The sequence below is a fragment of the Myotis brandtii genome, unplaced genomic scaffold (assembly GCF_000412655.1).
Source record: "Myotis brandtii unplaced genomic scaffold, ASM41265v1 scaffold48, whole genome shotgun sequence".
NCBI lineage: Eukaryota > Metazoa > Chordata > Mammalia > Chiroptera > Vespertilionidae > Myotis > Myotis brandtii.
This window is the reverse complement of record NW_005368341.1, coordinates 2,098,301-2,121,039: the sequence shown is the minus strand read 5'-3', so window position 1 is coordinate 2,121,039 and position 22,739 is coordinate 2,098,301. Positions and strand designations below refer to the sequence as shown.

The 22,739-nt window shown below is 39.2% G+C and overlaps 1 protein-coding gene and 1 long non-coding RNA gene across 3 annotated transcripts in view; both read left to right on the top strand.

Annotated features, from left to right (window-relative positions):
* NXPH1 (neurexophilin 1) overlaps positions 1 to 22,739 on the top strand; it is a 278,463-nt gene that overhangs the window by 8,037 nt on the left and 247,687 nt on the right. The window lies entirely within an intron of this gene.
* LOC106727793 lies at positions 10,819 to 17,892 on the top strand. The gene is made up of 3 exons (XR_001364046.1): positions 10,819 to 10,831; positions 16,111 to 16,116; positions 17,821 to 17,892. It is a non-coding gene; the product is annotated as an uncharacterized LOC106727793 (long non-coding RNA).

The window sequence follows — 22,739 nt, the reverse complement described above, 5'->3', positions numbered from 1 at the left end:
GTGGACAGAATTCCCCTGCTCCGGTTCCCTTTGTCATAGAAAGTTCCTTAGGCGTCTAGTGAGGGGTTCCGGAGTGTGGAGAGTGGGTGGCAGTGGGAGCGGAGCGTTGGGATGATGCGCAAGGTGGGGTCCCAGGAACTAGGAGAGTGCAGCCCGAACTCTCCGGCAGCGGCTATAGCAAAGCCTTCTCCCGCTCCCACTTCCTGTACATTAATGAGGGTATTTTATTTGTTCAAGTCGGAAATACAATGGTGAGGGGGTACATAGGCTGCAGTCCCAGCGCATCGCCTCATCTACATGAGAATGGAGAATCTAGAGGCTTTTCTTGTAAGGTTTCTTTCTCCCACAGTTAGACAAATGGCTGCATAGAAAACCCGAGTGTTTCCTTAAGAACTGGCTCATGGGGGCTCTACGCATCCCTGCTGAACCTGACTTTGGCTGGGCCTAGCCCATCACCCCGCTACCCGAATGGGTTCTGATGGGAAGTATCCGAGGCAGCGGAGGCAAAGGACGCAAAGGGAGGTTGGGTACCCTTGCCCCACCGGAGGCAGAGGGCGTCCTCCTGGCAAGGCTCGCCCTAGGTCTCAGACTTCCCTCCTCACCCATTTAATTTTAAGGCTATTGTGAGTCCTCTTCTGCAGTTGGCGAGGAACTTTCTTCGACGTAGGCTTCATCCCCTCGGCTCAGAACCTCGGTCCTCTGACCGGAGCTGCGGAGTGTTCGGCCCGGGGAAGTTTCCCAGCAGGAGTCGCTGCCACCACAGCTGCGCGCTCTATTGTCCCCTTTTAGCCTCCAGTGACTTCCAGCAGTCCCAACCGACTTTTGAAAACCATAGGGGCAGCCCTCTGGTTTCTGGACTCCAAGCCCTCACGTCAAAGCGTTGCTTCTGGGGAACTTCTCTTCGCCGCCGCCACCAAGCTTCGGTGCTCCGGCGGCAGCGGCAGCAGTTTTCCAGAGCGAGGCCGTGGGCCCCGAGATTCAATGGGGCAGTGGCGGGCTGCCGCCCCGCCCGCAGAGCGGTAGGTCAGGACCACGGACAGCGCCACAGGCTCCGCCCCGTCTGCCATCCGCAGTGTAGCCTCATTTCCCTGCACCGCTCCCTTCCTCTGGAAGTAAAGTCTGCGCTTTCCGGAGCCACCTCCCTACCGTCCAGTGGTGGCTGTAAAACCCAGCTTCCCCCCTCAGTCATTTGGGAACAGACTCTCAGGCCGCCAGGTCCCCAGTGTTTGCTGCGGTTAGAGCCTCTCGTTCGCACCCCTTCCCCCACCCCTGCGTGGTTTCGGCATCACGTGATTGCCACTGCTTCATCCCGAGTGGAGGTGAATTCTGTTCCGCTTTCTCCTCCCCTGCCCCCCTGCCCTCGCACAGTAACCAGACAGAAGCATGAATCATGTAGTGTACAGCTGTAAGCGTCCTTAACAAAGTAAAAGCTTCGTTTGGCAGATAAGGAAACTGAGGTACGGAGCTGGGAGTCAACTTTCTCGCAAGAGTAAAACCAAACTGGGAGAAGTGATCCCTACTCCGCCTCCCACCTTCGGGGAACACCATGGGACCACCAAGACGCCCACCAGGATTAGGCGCCTTTAAAAAGCGGCGCGCGTATGTGTGTGTGTGTGGGGGGGGGGCAGTGAGGAGTTCTAATTATTATAAATTTCTAAAGAAGCAGTAATTATTCACGGGGAGCAGGACAAATCACGACCCAGGGAAGGGAATCGATATATTTGCTATCGAAAGTGCCTGGCTCGCCTTTAATGCAGATGAATAAGGATGGGACCTCATTATTTTTCGTGGTTAGGCGCCCGGCTTGGGGTCAGATGCAGCGTGGAATCTATCATCATTAGACCCGAGATGGGGTGGGGAAAGTTTCTATTTATTTACTTAGCAAAACAAACAAACCCCTCTCCCCAAGCCCCTAAATAACCCCCCTCCCCCACACTCCTGCACAACCATCTCCAGCCTCCCCAGCCCCACTCCACTCCCTCCCGTGCCCCCTGGCTCCCTGCACACTCTCCCCGGCTTCTCTGAGCGCTCCAGAGCCGACACTGCCGTCACTTAAGAGTGTGCGCAGTTCCTCCTGGGCTGCGGTTACTTCTTTGATTTGGAAATAAGCCAGGGAGTACCGAGTGTTGGCGCTAGGGGTTCTCTGTGTCAAAGGCGAAGAGCAGCTGGGAAGTCTTGTCCGTTTCTCTCGCCTTAGTTTGAGAATCAGTCCTTTCAGTTCACCGGGCTCTGCACAACCCCGCAGCATTAAAGGAGCAGAGGTCTGGCAGGTAGTGCTCCATCAACCCACGTGAGACGCCACTCGGAGAAAGGCAAGTCCGAGAGAAGAGAAGGAATGTGGAGGTGAAGCAGGGCCGGGAATTGAATAAGAAGGGAAGGAAAGGTTTAGGTGTAACTCGACCAGGGTATTCTGGTTCCCCAGGCGTGGTGTCTTCAAGCCTGTCCGCCACTGTTTCCCAGGACTGTGAATGCGCCCCGCCTCCACCCACTGAAGACGCTGAACTGTTTAGGGTCTGACTACTCTATTACACAGCATCCCCAACCCCTCTCCCCCCAATTTCTCCATCCTTCCGAAGCCCGCACTCCCTGGCACAGCCTTTCTCACTCTCAGAAGGTGTCTGACACTCCTGGTGGGCAGCTGCTGGGATGAAATTTGTATTCTTGTGTGGTGTCTTCACTGCTCCCCGTAATGCCATAGTTCTCATGGCCAACTGAAGTGTGTTTGAGTGTGTGCGTGTGTTTGTGTAGTTTTGACTTCATCTGGCAGGGTCCTCCCTTATTACAGCAGGTCCTTACTGCAGAGAAGATAGGGCGTGGCACTTAAAAAACACAGGAACTCTTTAATTGCAGTAAAATTAATCATAATTATAATAACATTAATGAGAGCAAAATTTAAAATTGTGAACTTCCAGGCACTAAAGTAGTAATAATGTACTTCTTTCCCTTGCATGTTCTTTTCCTCAGAGCCCAGCCTTTCATGGTGTATTGTGATTACCTGAGTGTCTTTGTTCCCTTGCCTTCAGAGCCAGCCAGCCAACACAACACCCAGACTGTATGATCTACTGGAATCATTTCCTCCCACCATCTTCATTTTCAGAGGCTTTATAATTAAACTCTGTGAGATATATGTAGAATATATCCAGTGGAGAGTCTTTTATTTATGTAGCATGCTGAGAATGGAAAATTAAGGAATCGCTTCCATTAAAGTAATAAGCCTGCTTTGACATTAACAGAAATGCCCTTTTAATTTACTTTTTAAAAAAAAGTCTAACAGGTTCTTTATGTGAGACCATACCCCAAAGTCATGCCTTTTATTTTATTTTTTGAGTCATGCCTTTTAAAGGAGAGATCCCAATCGACATATTAACCTGTATTAACTTAGTGGAACAAAAGGCCAGGCTAGCCACTCATTTGATATGTACACTAGGCTTAGCATGGCAAGGATGCAGTGTGATGCAGGAAGCTGAGCGGAAAGAGTTAGCTGGCAATGGCTGCAAGGCCCTTCATTGTGCTGCCTCTCCCTGTCCCCAACCACATCACAATGCACACATTTACCCGCAGTGCAACATGGTCTTCCAGAGCCAACACAAAGGCATGATGCTGCAAACCGGCAGGGATTTTCATAAAATTGAAATTCACAGATTAAAACCAAGGAGGCACAGATTTCCTTCTTTAAGATTGGTTATTGCCAGAAAAACTTGGAGAAAATTTCCTGGCTTAGAAGAACCTTTTTTTTTTTTTTTCATTTACAGGTTAAACACACAGACACACAGCAGACCAAGACTGGATGTTAAAATGTACATTTGTACATCTACCCTTTGAAGGATTCTATGAAAAAGTATAACAGGAAAATATTTTGTTTTCATAAATTGTTGGCCTTGAAATTCCAACTTGGGTTTGACAGTACCATTTCCTTGATAGGAATCTGGTACCTGACACTGGACTGTTGTCCTATTTATGTCATCACTTTCAGTTATAGAATGAATTTAGTTTTGGTAAAGAGAAACTACTAGCAAGGTAGCTGGAATTTTAGTCATATATATAGGCATATATACACACACACACACACACACACACACACACACACACACACACATATTCCAACCTCTCCAACTGAACTTTAGAAAATGATTTTTCCTCCTTTTAACCTTGTAGCTAAATGCTATTAGAGGCCCACAGGTATATAAAACAGCTTATATAAAATTAATGGACTGCTTTACTTTAACAATCTCTTACTTGTGAAGCCCTTGTAAAATACTGAATCTATTTAAAGTAGGAAGAATATAAAAGTCAGGTTTTGTGTGCAATCAATAGTTGTAAATGGTTCGGTGAAATATTTGATTGTTTTGAATGAGTTTGAAAATGTGATGAAGATTTATTGTCTGTCTTTGTGCACTGATGTGCTAATTATAAGGCTGCCCCCTCTTTTGTATACTTGACCAGTTTTGAAACTGAGTGTAAGATTCCAAGGCAACATCAAAGTAAGTAGTCAAAATTTCGGGAAAGATGCATTTATTGACTTACCTGGTTACAAAGAGATCCACGGGTCACTATGAAGTCGTGATTGAGGAAGAAATAAAAAAATCTTCCAACATTGCTTTATTATTTTTAAAAATTAACAATAGATTTATTGGTATTGTATACTCTGAGTATTTTATATGCATTTTTGAAAAAGAAAATGAATGAAGGCTTTAACTTAGCATCAAACTTCATAAAATGAGATTTAAAAACATTGAAACTATTAACATAAATCTCTTTTTGTTTTGCAAAAGTGTGGACAAAATTTGGAAAAATTGGAGGTTCTTATTCTTTTCTTCCTCAAAACATATATTAAAGATGACATTTCTCTGTATTCTGTTATTTGACTTATGGATCTCTAAGATATGCCATAAGCCCTACTATGAATTTCTTTTTTATTACTGTGCATTTTCATTGGGAAATGAATCACTTTTTTCCTCTTGCCTTATTGGACTGAGAATTATACATGGCCCAAAAACATAGTGACATTTTCTTCTTTTTTTAAATCCTCGCCTGGGGATGTATTTTTATGGATTTTAGAGAGAGAGAAAGGGAGAGCACACAAGAAAAGGAGAGAAACATCAATGAGAGAGAGAGAAGAACACCAATTAGTTGCTGCCTGTCTATGCCCTGACCAGGGATGGAACCCACAATCTAGGTATGTGCCCTGGACAGGAATGGAACCCGCAACCTTTTGGTGTATGGGATGATGCTCCCAACAGCTGAGCCACCTTGCCAGGGCAGCATAGTGACATTTTCAAAATCTTCATCCCACTTTCCCCTATTTTATTCCCTCTCCTTGTAAATATGGCCACTGGACTATCGCATTAAACGTCCTCTAAATAAGAAATAATGTCATAACTTACCAACCAGCTACATATATTGTTCCTGCTGCTCAGTACTTGATGGAAAACTCTTAATACATGGACTGGATTACATAGGATTCATTATACTTTCTGTCTGAGAAGTTTTCAATAAAAATGCCATAATTAATCCCAGGTTTGATTCAAAAACCTATTTGGAGAATGATGAATTGTGATTTGTTGTTGGAGCAGCTGTGGTGTTGGTAATGGGGCTGACTATCTGATCTCTGAAATTGAAAATATAAAGTACCTTTATTCACATATCTTTTCCATTATTTGTGAATAGTTTCTTGCACCAGGGCATCATCATTTATTGTTTTCCAGAATTAAATGCAGAGAAAGATGCAAACCACGGCATATGAAAGGAAGTTATTCATGCGTAGTCAGTGTAGTATTTCTCTGGTCTTGATGTGAAACTTAATTGCTATTGATGTGGCGATTTTGCAGAACATGGCAGAGTTTTTGCCTCTTTCACAAGAAATATGTAATTGAATGATGAGTCCCTCATGTTAGATTTTCAACCTTATTTCTTTTGGTTTAACAAGGCAGAGTTATGAACAGCTGCACCCAGAGGCAGCTACTATCAAGCTAGTGCAGATCTGGCGTTAGCACCTAGGAGCTGAGCTACCACTTTTAGATCTGCAGCTCTGCTCTCAGGCTGCAATGTTCGGGAGTGTGGAGGCATGAAAAGGGAATGATTTGGCTCAAGATGTTTAATCCTGCCTTGCATTCTTGACTGAAATCTTTTACAATTAGAATGGCTCCAGTTAATGTTTGGCTGGACGCATTTGCACATATCTAAGTTTGATGGGTCCTCACCACTCCCCTTGAACAAATGGTGAAAAAGAGAGAGGCTTTAAATGCAAATCCACATACTAAAAGATGGTTATATCCTACCAAAGGCCACTACTTGCAGTTAGGTGGATAATGTCACGGTTCTTGTGCAAGTGTCAACAATGAATTCATGGTAGAAATCAATGAGTTATGATGAAAAGGTGAATGACTTTTTGGCTCCATTGAGGATCTGACTGGCCACAGGCCCCTTTTCAGTCATCCCCAAAAATCCACCCCCCCACCTCTCTCATCACTCCCTCACTTCAATTCTTAAGGGAAGCAGCATTGAAAAAGACATTAGGAGAAAAGAAGGGAAGAGAATGGCAAAGTACATTCTTAATTTTGTGACCTTAGGCAAACTTTTAAACTTCTTAGACCTCAATTGTCTTATCCTTTAAAATGGTGCTAGCAACACTTACCTCTCAGAGTTATGAGGATTAACTGCACTTATCTATATATATAAAAGCCAAGTGACCAGAACGCTGGAATGACTGGAACAACCAGAATGACTGTTCGCTATGACGCACACCGTGGCGGCCAATTAGCCCAATGAGGGCCCCGATTGGCCTCTCCCAACCTCCCTTCCCCCGGCTGGCCCGGCCCCCATTCGGCCCCCCCACCCTGATTGGGGGCAGGGCTGGCCAACCTCCCTCATCCCCTCCCCCATGGCCCAGCCTGATCGGCCCCCATTGGAGCGGGCCGGCTGGACCCTACCCATGCATGAATTTGTGCACCGGACTTCTAGTGTATAATAAGAACATAAAAAGGCCCCTGGAACTTAGCAGTGGTGAACTTAGCAAGAAAAAAGGTCTTGCTACCCTTTAGAGAGAAAGGTTCTGACCAGATTCCCATGCTCCCAGCATAACCCTTGTAGAGATGAAATGCAAGGCCTAATTCTACCCTCGGACCCTCCTGTCTTTTGTTTCCCCCTTGCAGCTGGTTGATTGCTGTACAGTTGCCCAATCCTGCCTAGAAAGCCATATGTATTTAATGTGAATAGTAATCACTGTGACTCATACCAGAAGAAAATGGCCATTTCTACACCAACTAGTTAAATGTTTATATGAATAATGAGACAAGTCATCGACAGGCTCAATGAACAGATTGCCTAGTTGACAGGAGAATTCTTGTGATGTTTTAATTTCATGTGGCAAACACTATGGACATTTATTAAGATCTGATTTAAAACATTGATTTATTTGTGAGGGGTATTTGCTTTTAATTACTTTTCTTTTAACACTTGGAATTCGCTTAAAATTTGCATGCAAGGTAAGCAAAACATAGCCTACTGTGTTTTAAAGTTGAGGAACCTTTGGCCAGAGTATACAGGCTACATTATTCCACTGAAGTTTATTACAGCTGAAGGTCTGGTTATAATAGCCCCTTAGCTCCCCAGAGTAGTAGATGAAATACTTTGATGGGATGAAAGCCACAGCAGCCCTCTCATATTCTGCTCAAAATATCTCCTGTATGCCCCCATATTCCTCCTTCCAAGGTACTACCCTGGGTACCCAAGAAAAGTTCCTATGCAGAAATACTATTCTGTGTCTTCAATTTGACATGAGAATGGGGGTGGTGTGGGGCTGATGGCAAAGGATAAAATGTTCCCTTTCCTATTTATAACCTAAGCCATGCAATGTGTCAGGACTTTAGCATGATTTATTTTTTCATTTAATTCTCTTAATAACCCTATGAGATGATAAGTGCTACTGATATCAGTAAGGTCTTATTAATATCACTAATATTAATATATTAATATACCCATTCTAGGCATATTGTTAGTGACATCCCATTTTATAGATGAGGAAATTGAGGCATTGAGAGTATGAGTGTCTGGTGTAAGGTGGCAAGATTCTATCCCAGGCAGTCTAATTCTTGAGCCAGTGCTTTTAATTACTATACTATATTGTGTGTATGTGCGTGTGTGTGTGTGTGTGGTGCTCACTAATACATGCACACATACATGGGTGCATATAATGGTGGTGGGGAATGAGAATGGGTCCATTTAAAAATATTTTTGAAAGAAATAACTATGTGCTTTCTATTTTAATGAATAGTTCTTTCCCACTCTTCTGGGTAGATCTTATCTGGGTAACTGTAGTGTGCTGCTGGTGCTACTGTAATTTAGTAATTCTATTAGATGTGGTTCTTATTCTTGAGGGACTTCCCATAAGTGGGGGAGACAAGGTAATAAATGTAGGTTTGATACTGATGGTTGTGACTCTAGCCTGTGCTGATGGTGTGTGGGACACAATCTCTTTGAGAAGTCTGCATCTATTGACCTGACTGCTATGAAAAATGATCCTGGGCCTTGGGGTAAGGTAATAAGTGAGACCAGGGCATAAAGCACAGCCCTTACAGTCATCTATGATGGAGTTTAAAATGATCCCTAACATCTGTATCTCTCCTAACAAATCACACAGCTGCTTTGTGAATTATTTGCCATGTCTGGGCAGGAGGAGGTGGGGAGAGGAGAGGAGGGTTTATTTATAAGGGCATAACTATTGTAATAGGCAAAAACTCTAGTTTCTTTCATGGTGTTTATTCTCATGAGTCTAGCGTTTCTGACAGCTTACCAGATATAAAAGAGAGATGCAAATCCACATTCCTTTAAAAGTAAAATCTTTGCACAAGATACAAACTAAGAAACATTTAAAAATATGTTTAGCTTACTACCTTATAGTCAAAATAGTCCCAAATATTCAACTATCTTAGCATAGGCATTTTCACTGTTGTATGGATATGTGATTTAAAAATAAAATAGAAAAATGCTCACAAAATAGTTTACGGAATTACCCAGTCTATGTAGGATTTAGAAATTTTAAATTTATTTATGAGGAATAAAAGTAAATCCAAGATACTCCTGCCCAAAGTGGAAGCTCTCTGGCAGGAGATGAGGGGGAGAGTCTGGCTCCGTTTCAGTCATGTACTACATTTGACCTTGGAGGAGCTTAGTTATGCCTTGGGGCAAAAAATTAAATGTTCCATTTTGCAGCAGTATCATCTTTCACCTTTATGTGGATTTAAAAATGTAAATAAAATTGCTTTCTGTAAATGGTCTACATGAAGGTCATATTCATAGTCTCTGCAAGAATTCAAAATGCCATTTGACCCATCATTGGCTCAATAGATAATAATGTTTTCTATTAGTTTCTAGTAATCTACTTTTTAAGCATTTTATGACTCAATATTTTTATGCCTAGTTCCTAGTTTGTGAAATAGGAAATCAGAAATAAACCTTTTAGCACTTCATTGTAGGTTTATTTATAGAATATGTGCCTTCAACTTTGAACTTTTAAAAATGTCAAATCTTTCCAGAAAGCATTTCCTTTGTAATAAAATTGATTTGGCTGAATATATGCAATGAGAGAAGAATGTGCTTTTGAAAAATTTTGAGGGCTCAAGCTTATTTCAATTATCATCTGTTTTTATTTTGCTTATTATTTTCCTTGTAGATAAGTCAGGAAACAGGATTTGGGGACCCTGATAGCAGAGTGCAAGTAATGAATGTAGAACTGCGGAGAGAGAGAGAGAGAGAGAGAGAGAGAGAGAGAGAGAGAGAGAGAGAGACTAAATTCCTTTCATTGGAATTTGGATAATAAAACCCTGATAGATTTTTGTGTTTAATTGTCATATTTTGATGGTTAATGACTTTTGATTGTTCTTCTGGAGGCACCCGTCAGCCGTTTCCAAATCACAGATGGCTTTACCAGCCTCAGTAGGAGTTTCTTTTCCTTACTAACCTTGAGCTGAACCAATTATAGTGGGGTAAATGAGCAGACCAATGTCATTCCAAGTTTTTCTGTCTTTGGGAGATTATTTGGTTTGTTGAATAATGAGTTGAGATCATTGGTTTCAAAAGTTTCAAGTTTTGTTTTTATTGTAAAGAGTATTAGTCCTCTCTCTGAGTAGATATATAATGAATATTCAGTGACCAAGGCCATAAACTAAGATGATAATATACTCTCCTTCACTTGGACTTTCTGTTTTATGCCTATTGTCTATATCAAACGTGCCTTCTTCTATTTTCAAATAAATTATATACTCATCTTACATATGACTCACTGTTCAACTGGCTGATGAGAAAGGCTGATTATAAGCCTTTATGAAAGGCTTATGGTTATGAATGATTGTGACATAGGCGAGAAGAGCATTCTCATCTCTATTTTATGCTTCCTTTCTCATGAGGCATTCAGGGTACTCATACACTTGGATAACCAGGGTCCACTCTCATGATGTGCTTTGTGGAATATAACCCATACTCTCTTTTATAAAAATATGGTAAAAATTTTTATTAACTATTGTGCATTACACAGTCATGGGAAAAGCTGGTAAGAGAAGAATGACTGATTAGCCACCCACAGGTTTTGCAGCGTGGCATCAGTTTGGTGGAATTGCTTTGGTCCAGGGCCCAGAAACTGAACTTTGCCAGTGCTTCCTGAGTTAACACTGAGAAATAGACTCACTCTAATCAGAATATCATTTTGAAAATGCCCTTTTCTTATGAGAAAAATATCTGAAACACTATTTAGAGCACATTCCTTCAATATGGTAACTCTGGGGAGTCCAATTGGTAATCAAAGTATATTTCTTAAGAGGCCATGGCGGAACACAAAGTGGAGTTGAAGGTTCCTTTTATCTGTTTCATGTCTTCCTATCCTTGAGAGCACGTATCCCTTTGCTTACTTCTCTGAATTCCTGTTTTCTATGCAGACAAACACCTTTTATCTGTTTCATGTCTTCCTATCCTTGAGAGCATGTATCCCTTTGCTTCTCTGAATTCCTGTTTTCTATGCAGACAAACCCATTTGTTGTTGTTGTTGTTTTTAATATTCTTTCTTTAAATGTGTTACTATCACTGATGCAACTTCAAACAGCTTTTCCTGTGAACATATTTTTGTTGACTTTATTAAATCCCCTCAAGGTTGTTTTTGTTCTTATAATATCTTGGTTCTTGTTGGGCTGGGACCTCATCCATACCCTTAGCTCTACCATGCTTTCCATCTCTTTTATATAGGGCTCTGGAAGGCCTTTAGACTAGGAAAATGAACATATGATGTTGATTTAATAGCTTTCTTTCATATCTCAACTCAGGGGTTATTCATGAAGTGTGATTCAAGCAGTTACATAGGCTCCTAAGCAAAGCCATTTTGTGTGTGGTGACGAGAAAGCATTTTCCATGCCTCTGTTCAAATGCTTGACCCTTTAAAAATTATTATTATTATTGGTGTTATTATTTTACAGTAGACATCCTGTAGACATGTCTTGGTTTCTCTAACTTTCTTGAGATTATAGAAGTTGGTGCCTGATAAGGCATTCAAACGAGTAGTGGGGGGAGAGTGAGTTGCTGTGGGATTGGCACTAGAGCCATTTGACAAATTCTCCTCTTAGTTGCAAATGCTCTTGTAAAAATTAACTGGATCCTGCTCAATATGAAGCATCAATGCAGACAGCTCCTTCTGAAAGCTCAGGAGATGAATGCGCAGCCTACATTGCCTTTCTGGGAAAACTCATGAGGAATCGTTCCCTAGGAATCTGATTTATGCAGGTGTCTGGCAAGGATAGAGTTTTAAAAAAATTATTTTTATTTTTAATTGTGAGAAAATATACATAACATAAAACGTATAACATAACACAACATAACATAAATCTTATCCATGGCATAAATCTTATCTTAAGTGTACAGTTCAGTAGTGTTAAGTACATTAAAGTTGTTGTGCAACCAATTCCCAGAACTCTCTTCATCTTGTAAAACTGAAACTCTAAACCCATTAAAAAGCATCTCCCTATTCCCCCTTCCTCCATCTCCTGGCAACAACCATTCTACTTTGTCTATGAAATTTAAAAAAATATATTTTTATTGATTCAGAGAGGAAGGGAGAGGGAGAGAGAGATAGAAACATCAATGATGAGAGAGAATCATTGATTGGCTGCCTCCTGGATGCCCCACACTGGGGATCGGGCCTGCAACCAGGCATATGACCTTGACAGGAATTGAACCTGGGACCCTTCAGTCTGCAGACCGATGCTTTATCCACTGAGCCAAACCAGCTAGGGCTATGTCTATGAAATGTGACTGTTCTAGATACCTCATATAAGTGGAATCATATAGTATATGTCCTTTTGTGACTGGCTTATTTCTCTTAGAACAATGTCCTCAAGGTTCATCTATGATATAACATGTCAGAATTTCCTTTTTAAAAAATATATATATTTTATTGATTTTTCACAGAGCGGAAGGGAGAGGGATAGAGAGTTAGAAACATCAATGAGAGAGGAACATCGATCAGCTGCCTCCTGCACACCTCCTACTGGGGATGTGCCTGCAACCAAGGTACATGCCCTTGGCCGGAATCGAACCTGGGACCTTTCAGTCCACAGGCCAACGCTCTACCCACTGAGCCAAACTGGTTAGAGCGCAGAATTTCCTTTTTTTAACTAACTTTTTTTTAATATGGCTATATTTGTCAATCTTTTTATAGTCTGTTGAATTGGAGTCATAGTGGTAGTTAGCAAACTTTAGCCTATACCCAGTTAATAAAGAAATTCATCCTTTTTTTGGGCACATATGTGGCATATTTTTTCACATTCATAACCCTGATCCATTTGGAATTTATATATTGTATATCGTATAAAATGTTAGTCTAATTTTATTGTTGTAAATGGCTAAACAGACATTCTAGCATCATTTGTTTTAAATCCCACACTTGCTGCAGTGATTTGAGATGACTCTCTTCTCCTATACTAAATATCCTCCCATCTGTTCCTGTTCCATTGTTCAGTTGTCCCTGTATGTAACAGTACCACACTGTGTTAATTTTAAAGGCAGTCTAGCTTTATTTAATATCTGTTGGAGCTGGTCCCCTCTCAGAGCTATCACCCAGCTTAATTTAAATATAATTGATATATAACATTATGCAAGTTTAAAGTGTACAATGTGATGATTTGATATATTGGGAAATATTTACCACAATAAGATTAATTAACACACCTATCACTTCACATAATTACCATTTCCTTGCTGTTGCGATGGTGAGAACATTAAAGCTCTACTTTCTTAGTGACTTTCAGGCATACAATACAATATTTTAAACTGTAGTCACATGTGTACATTAGATCCCCAGAACTTCCTAATTTTACAACTGAAAGTTTGTACCCTTTGATCAATATCTTTCCCACCCCTTAGTCCCTGGCAACAACCATTCTACTCTCTGTTTCTTGAGTTTGATGTTCTGAAACTTCACAGATCAGTGAGATCATACAGTATTTGTCTTTACCTGTCTGACTTATTTCACTCAGCATAAGGCCCTTGAAGTCCATCCATGCCATTGCAAATGGCAGGATTTTCTTCTTTTTTTATGGCAGAATAATACTCCCATTATATATATGTCACATTCTCCTTATCTGTTCATCCACTGATAGACACTTAGGTTGTTTCCGTATCTTGGTTATTGTAAATAATGCTGTAATAAATATAGGGCTGCAAATATCTTTTCAAGTTAGTGTTTCATGTCTTTCAGATATGTACCCAGAAGTGGGATTGCTGGATCATGTGATAATTTTACCTTTAATTTTTCGAGGAACTACCATACTATTTTTTATAGTGGTTGTACCAATTTATATTCTCACCAACAGTGAACCATGGCTCCCCTTTTTCCATATCCTCATGAGCATTTATCTCTTTTTTTTGATACTAGCTATTCAAACATGTGTGAGGTGATTTTGATTTACATTTATCTGATGATTAGTGATAGTGAACACCTTTTCATGTACCTGTTAGCCATTTGTATGTCTTCTTTGGGAAAATGTCTATCTAAGTCCTCTGCTAATTTAAAAATTAGATTTTTCTTTTGCTATTGAGTTGTATGAGTTCCTTGTATATTTTGAATATTCACCCCTTATCTGATATATGGTTTGTAAACATATTCTTCCATTCCATAGATTGCCTTTCATTTTTTGATGGTTTCTTTTGCTGTGCAGAAGCTTTTCAATTCAGTGTAGTCCCACTTGTTGATTTTTGCTTTTGTTCCTTGTGATTTGGTGTCATATACAAAACATCATTGCCAAGGCCAGTGCTGAGAAGGAAGAAAAAAGTTATTATACCATGCCAGGAATTTTTCTCCAGCCTGGAATCTGGAATGGACTAAAAGATAGAAAAAATATATTTATTTTCAAATATATTTTTTCTTTCTATAGAGTTAGAGAGAGAGAGAGAGAGAGAGAGAGAGAGAAAGAAGGAAGAGGAGGACGACGAGGAGGAGGAGAGGGAGAGAAAAACATTTAGTATTTTCATCTATTCTGTATTTAGAAAATGTTATAATAAAATATTACCTTTCCAATGAGCTGAACAGTTGACACGAGCTCCTGCCTTCTTAGTCACTCAACATCTGAAAGTGATTCTAAATATTTTAATCAGCAGGAAGGAGACCAAAGGGAAAAAACACACCCCAAAGACCAAAAACAAACCATGTGCAAACATCAAATATTTATGGAAATGTCTCATTGGTTTTGAAGATGGCTATATGTTCCAAACAGGGCATTCTGCAGTGAGGTTGATTTTCTAAGTATATAAATGGGCAAATATGCTCTTAAAAATGAGCCATAAAGAACCATTCGCTTTAAGAAATTCAATGTTTTATTGATTAAACTTTCTTAGGTGAGGAATTTCTGAATTGTGTACGTTATAATTGTTCTGAAGACTATCTTGATATTGGTAATAGTGAGTTCCAAAAGGGAATGACTTTTCTAACATATGCCTTATACATAATTTTGAAAGAAAAAGTCAGAGGACTGCCTTTGGAACATGGCAGATTGCCAGTGAACAATGAGATCTGACTGAAATAATAGGTGATTTTCTATGTCTTAGGTGTTTAGAGTTTAGAGAGGATGATCAATTTTAACCACTACACGTTCTGGGACAAAGCATTTCCTCTGCATTGTGCATCACATTTCCTTCGCAACACAATTCTTCATCTTTGCCCAGCTCTTAGTTCTTTTCCACATTTGGCGTCTAACGACTGGGGAAGTGGTAGAATTAGGACCATTCATGGAGGAGAATGGAGAAGATCCTCTGATGATGTGTTTTGGTCACTAGCTCCTTTTTCTGACCCCTACTCTACTTCTCCTCACTCTATCTAGGATATACTCAAAATTAAGAATGAATGCAAAGGGTTGCATTTAAAAAAGAAAATGTGGTCCTAGAGAAACATTGCCGATTCATGGTAAGGGTAGAAAGGATGAGCCAATGTTCCTAGCAATCAGCGTTCATTGGAATCCCAATATGCAAACCAGAGTTCACGTTGCTAATGAGCAATATAATACTTTTTGTCAATCATGAATTTCTCTATTCTTGGGGATTATTACAGCTAGACAGTCATCTTTCCTAAGAGCCACTGCATTTTATTTATGTGCTCATGGTAAGTTGTGTTTCAGCGACAGAAAATGGAGATATGAAGAGAGTGTATAGAAGTCTTTTTCCCCCCCTTTGGTAAATGCAAAAGACGGGACATTTAAAAAAATAGAAATCTCACTTATGCTGCTAATTTTATCATTTGAGTTGCCATGCACTATGCAGTGAGTGAATCATGGACCACAAGGCTGGGCGTTTGTGTCTCAAATGATCAGAGGTAAGCTTGCAATGGTATGTGCCATGCCATTACTTTCCATAAGACTCCACATGAATCAATGAATTATTCCATGAACTATATTGTTAGTTCTCTTATATGTAAACTTAACAAAAGGGGATAACGCTGCGTTTGCAGAACTGTAGAATAAGGCTGAAAAGAAAATAAATTGGCTCAAATTAAAGATCAACTTGTGGCCACTTTAAAAGACTAATCCTGAGACTTCAATCAGCTGGCATAATATTCCATGCATGAAGAAAATTGATGTACAGTATATTGTGTCTTGGTGAGTAATCTCTGGCCCTATTTTTCTTTGTGGTGCCATTGAAAAAGGAAATGAGTGGATCTTTTAATGGAAATCAGGGCTGTTAAGCTTTAGCAGAAGGGTGAAAGGTAAAGCTTTATTTCCAGGCCAGGGCATTTGTGCTCACAATGAGAACAGACTTCCCTTTTTTCTGTACACCATCTGCACAGCCTTGTGGCCTGGGTTGCCATTTACTGTCTGGAGAGAATGGCACTTCCCAGAAAGGATCAGAATGTGAGCAATGTTCCAGCCCAGGATTTTAACATTCACAAGCCGTTTGTGAGCACACGATGGGAGGAAATTGCCTGATGCTTATCAGCGTCCACTTTTTGTCACTTCTCCCAAAAGTATTTGGGCCAATATTCAATATCAGATGGTGTTGGAAGCCATAACCTATAAAATATTAAGTGGTTTGTTACAATGCATATTGGTGTGCCTTTTATTCATTCAAACCAAATATGAGATGCAGGTTGTTTTTTTTTTCATTTGTCCCAAGAGCTATTTTTTTGCTAGTTGTTGATTTGCTGACCCCTACAAAACAGGACGATTCTTTGAAATGGTACCCACCACTCTTGTGAAGTCATCAGGAATTTTCCTAGATGTAACTTCTGCTCTGAAATGGGAAGGAGGGAAACTGGGTGTTGGTAAGTTATTGTATAAGTGTGAAGCTGAGGCACAGGCTAGTTAAATATCTTACCTGGGTTACACATGTTGGAGTTAGAATGCTACTGATTTTTATTTTGCCATGAAGGGAAATTAAGAGCCACATAATTTCCTACTATTTTTACCACTTTCTGTAAACATAGGGGTGAAAGCCTAATATATTTACTTAGGAGGATCTCACTGAAACCTATGTTTTTAAGGGAGATAAAGAATTCAGTTCATCCTGTTGGTAGTTGATTAACTCATTGATCTCTGATTTGGGAATAATAAAGAATGAGTAATTGTTGTGATAGTTCATCATTATTTCTTAATGCCAAGGTTGCTTTAGCTTGAGCAGTTTCATGAAATAATCTGCCCATCTCTTTAGAATTCACAGAGGCTGTGGGACCTTGAGTCTGGTCCAAGTGGCTGTGTTGCTCAGCATTGTGACAAAAATGATAAATGGAGAAGCAGGTTCAAGGAAACAAAGGTCTTATTGGAATGGCATCTGCTTCTCTTCCAGGCCAGACATGGCATTCCAGGGGTCAGTGAATCATGGTGGAAGAGGAATTCGACAGGCTTGCAAGCATAACTTTTGTTCTGGTCTATTTGATTTTGAGCAGAAAACCCAACAAAAATAAAAGTAGTTGATTTTTCCAAACAAATTCACAGTTATATTAAATTAGCTTCAAAAGGAAACCAATTTTTGTCTTTATGAGACATAATATAAGTCATGGTTGTCCTTTTATATCTATTCACTTATTAAGGTTCAGCTTGGTGAAAGCAACCTTTTTCTTTTGATTTGTATCCTCAATTTATTTATCTGCCAATGATTTCTAACTCTTAGTTCACACCACTCTCCCTATCACTGTCTACAAAAAGCTCTCTCTCAAACAATATTAAGTTGTCAAAATGGTGGCACATTATCTTACGTATACTTCCAAACACTGCTGATGGACCAGACGAAGGAACTAGAGACAGGGATAAGAAAATAATTTTGCTAAAAATTTTTGGGGAAAAGAGGGTCCTAAATAAGATGACAGGAGAAAATTTGACTTTGAGTAGTGGGCACATGGTGCAATATACAGATTTTGTAACATAGAAACCCTCACCTAAAACCTATATGTCCATGTTGACCAATCTTATCCCAGTCAATTTAATAAAAAAAGAATTTGGGGTTAAGCAATTGGAAGACAGGAGTTGGGGGCCATTATAAAGCCCCTATTAATGTGTATCATTGTAATGCAAAAATAAAGCTAATCATTTCTGAAAGCTGTACTGGAATTACTAAACTACACCTATTAGTATCATTCAGAATCTGTGGAGAATATGATTAACAAAGAAAAACTAACAAGATACGAGTTAAGAATATGATAGTTCTGCCGCTAAATTTCTCCAGTGCTAATTGTGACATAATAAATAGATAATTTACTTTGTATTTGTTGTTTAGGCTAGGAACATAAATGTCATGAATAATATTATATTCTCAGGAAACTACATTAATGTAAAATTACAAATATTTAAATAGAAAAATAATGCAACATTTTAATTAATATTTTCCCTTACTTTGAGTTTTTTTAAATTAAATTTATTGGGGTGACATTGATCAATATGATCATATGAGGTTTAGGTGTGGGTTTGTATGTTACAAGATCTGTATATTGCAGTGTGTGCCCACTACCCAAAGTCAAATCTTCTCCTGGCACCATATATTAAGGCCCCCTTCTTCCCCTACCCCCTTCCTTCTGGCAGTTACCACACTGCCGTTTGTGTTCACGAGTTTCAATTTTCTATCTGACATATGAGTGAAATGATATGATTCTTAGCTGTTTCTGACTTACTTCACTTAGGATAATATTCTCAAGTTAATATTTTATATAATTACACAATATTATAGAACATTCATCTATATATACTTTAAAATATTTTTCCAGCATAGTCTTTTATTATCTCTTCATATAACCACAGATTTAACACATCATTTTCTATAGGGTCAATATAAAGATAATTTGGTCTTTCTCTAGTTTAGTTAATCAAATCTTATTTTTTATACTTGAGAATTTAGAATAATTTTGTTTGCTTATAAACATCAGAGGTTTTAAGTTCCCCTATGATGTAATAAAATAGTTTGACATAAAAAACCCCCACATTGTGGGAGCTATGGGTTTCTTGCATTTTAAGTGGTATTTTCAAACTCTTCAGTTATGGAAGAGGCATTACTTCTTGGCATTACTACTTAATTTAATTTCTAGTGGGAATAAAGAAATACTCTTTACTGTGCAACCATTGTACAACAGTTGGCAACTGATGCGAATGAAACAAATATCTACTTCTCTGGTCTAAGTCGTTTAATTTTCTTAGGCAGTTCTAGAGCCTCTTCTTAAATGGGGGAAAGAAACAACCGACAGGTGCAACCTGTGACTGGTATATGCTGAATCAGAATTGGTACCCCGATGGAGAGAGCATTTGTCAAGCTAGGCAGTTTAGAGTCAGGGAGCCCATGACAGCTTGGCATAGAGGCCCGCATTCTTAGCATAGTTGAGAAATGGAGGGTCTAGTCACACACCACATTTTGTATTGGTAGGGTGCTTTTTATTGCCTTAATTCTCACCAAGTTTTTCTTTAGAAACAACAACAACAACAACACAGTTGAAAGGAGCCTCAGAAGGCAGGCAAACAATTTCATTGGTCCATTAGGTCTCATAGCTGCTGGCACTCTCCCCCATTGCTCATACTTGAGATTTCCTCAGCATTTCTTCAGATTGAGCTCTCAGTGAGGGGCCATATGAAGTACTCCCATATCTATCCCTTGCTTCTCAGCCTTCTGGCAAACACTAGGTGCAGCCTATTTCCAACACTCCCCACAGTGTGTGTGTGTGTGTGTGTGTGTGTGTGTGTCTGAAGACTAAGATAGGGATTTCTATCATCTTTGTTGCCATTGATTAGAATTTTAGAGCTATAAATTATTCAGACCAATTCCAGTTCACTTACTTGCTTAAATTCAGACAACTAGTCCAAGACCTCAGCCAGGTTCTAGAGCAATTCTTAATGATGTTATACTAAATGTTTTTATTTAATTATTTGAGGCCTATTTTAATTGAATTTATATATGCTGGCCCACAAAAATAATATAGTGGTCCTAATGAACTGATGTCTAAAACGATTTCTCTTTTTCCTTCATGGTCTGTAGGACTGTGCTGATGTGAAAAGATGAAGGTGTTCCAGAGAACATGCAGAATCTTTTATTTTTAGGTTTATTGAGCAGTGGAGAGAGGACCAGATGAGTAACTGAAGACCTAATTCTGATTCTCTCGGTCTTGGGCAAGCCTTAGAATTTAGAGCTTGAAATGCACTAACTTACACTAGCCCCTCATTTTAATGCTAAGGAAAACGAGCTGAAGAATAAAGTGACTAGTTCAGGAACATAGCTAGTTACAGGAGGAATAAGTAATAGAATCCTAAACTCCTGACATCAAATCCTCAATATTTCTCCCACACTAAACTGTTCTCAAGCTTACTCAGCTTCCCCAAGTCTCTGTGAAATGATGATATTTAACAGGGTTGGTGAAAAGAATAAGATGTAATAAATGAGAGAGAGAGAGTTGTTATAATAATTTAGTGGAGTAGAAATTATGAGTGAAACATTGCAAATTTAGCAGGTTGAAGTAATCTTGATGGAAGGGACCAGTTTATACTCCTTTTGAAAAGACACTTTCTGGCCTGGGAATGGAATTTGGGGATAATTTTGAGAAGGAGCAAATGATTCCCATTTTTTCTTAAATTAAATTTATAAATTGATTGTCTTTGGGAGATTCTTATCCATAAACTGATAATCACACAAAACAGCGTCCTTTCCATATACTAGCTTTTTTATGCTGATTCTCCCCCTCCCCCCTCAACAGAAGAATTTAACTTAATGAACATCTTGGGTTGTCTCTGAGGTCTAATAATTTAATGCTTATCTAACAATTTTACTATTTTTTAGGCAAAGTGGTTAATGAGGACATAAAATTACTTATTTTTACCTGAATTCTAGATGAAATGATATGATGGAAGGATGATTAATTTTATCATGTGGAGACATTACTGGATTTTCCAAATTAAAGCGAAATACCCTTCACAGATTGGAGATGTGACAAACCGATTAATATTCCATTAATTTAACTATATTTAGGCAGAATCATGGACTTTTGTTATAAAACACAAAATTAATCAAATTGCCAAATAGTTTAATTACAGTTTCAGCAATAGTGAAAACAACTTTGAGTGCCAGAGTTTTGAAATGTTAAACTGCATTTTTAGGAAAATGTGTAGTCGTGCACTTCCCTGCCATCTTCTTCCTTCTAGAAATATTAATGCAAATGTGGGCAGTACTTCCCCCTACTAATGCCTTCAGCTTTGATTCCAGTTTTTAAACCTGTCCACTGTGGGTTCTAATGGCTGGAAGAAACTGTGAGATTAGGGAGTAAAAATATCCAAATAGAGTGGAAAAGGTAAGGGAAATTTAAGGGGAAAGAGTAAGGATGGGTAGTAGATACAAATCCCATTATGAAGTTTATGTCTGTGAAGAGAATGACAGACAGCAATATAGAGCTAGATAGGCAATACATATTTCTTGCATGAATGAATTCGTGAATGAATGATATAGTGCGGAAGATCCCTTGAAAATGAAAGCAACCATGAGTATATAAAGTATGGAAGCCTAGCCAGACTGAGCTATGCCATATGACCCACAGAGTTTAATAAAATGAATGGCTTCCCTTAGGATTACAGTTAAGTGTGTAACCGTTCTTGTTTTTCTTGTTAGGTCCTCTGTTACTTTTGTTCAGATCAGTAGATCAAAAGTTTATTTGCATGTAAGAGGAACTTAACAAATATCTTATTTACAAATATAAGAAGGAATATAAGAATGATATATCATTTTTGTACCCAGCCTAAATTTTTGAAGTTAAAATTTAATTAATTTCATTTATCATTTCTCAGTTTGCTTCTCTGTTCTTTTTTATTTATTCTCCCTAATGGCCACAGACTTCCCATTCCAAAGGAAGATGAAGGTAAAGAGAAACTCTATACCTTTTCTTGTCCATCCAGTTGTTGTTTTGATCTAGTTCTATTAAGAATCGATATTTAAAAAGTCAAGCAGTAGTGTGCAAATCGAGGTGTTTGAGCCTTGATAGCAAAATCGGTTCCTCTTTGCATGACATTTTGCCTAGGAGTTTCCTAAAGCAGATCTGTTCCATTAGTAATAGAAGGGGATCAACAGGCATCAACCTTGCATTGACCATTGGACATGCCTAGCACTGATCTTTCCAGATGAAAGTTTTGAATGGATTTTGCTTCTCATACTTAAGGCTGTTTTTTTGTTTGTTTGTTTGTTTGTTTGTTTTGACTCCTGGCATAATGGGAAGTGGAAAGCAAAACAGCATGAGTTTGAACCAGACATTCTCGAATTTGTGTCTCAGCACTTTTTTTTTCTCTGTGTCTGGAACATTTCAATATTAGGTATTAAAAATGACTGGCTTATACTGTGGACAGAGTACTGAAATTAGTAAAAATGTTGCTATTGTCTATTTAGAGGCCTGAGAAAAACACAAAAATCTGAGAGTTACTTGGAGATAAGCTCAGCATTAGGTTGCTGAGAGAAGAACATTTGGAGAGTGGACTCTGTTCCCCAGCATTTACTGTCTAAATGTTCAATTTTCAGTTCTTCATCCTTCCTCCCTCACATGACATGATCAGGAAGAAGTGCCAGTTGGCACAAATCCCTTTCTTACTCTCCAGTTCTCTCTCTCTCTCTCTCTCTCTCTCTCTCTCTCTCCAGTTGAATAAAGAGTAACTGAGTAACTTAGGTACTACCAGGTTCTAACGGAGAGGAAGAAAAATAGAAAAGGCAAATGAAAATAATTAAGGAGCCTAGAAGACAAAGGAAGACCTTGTACACACCTACAAGGTCCA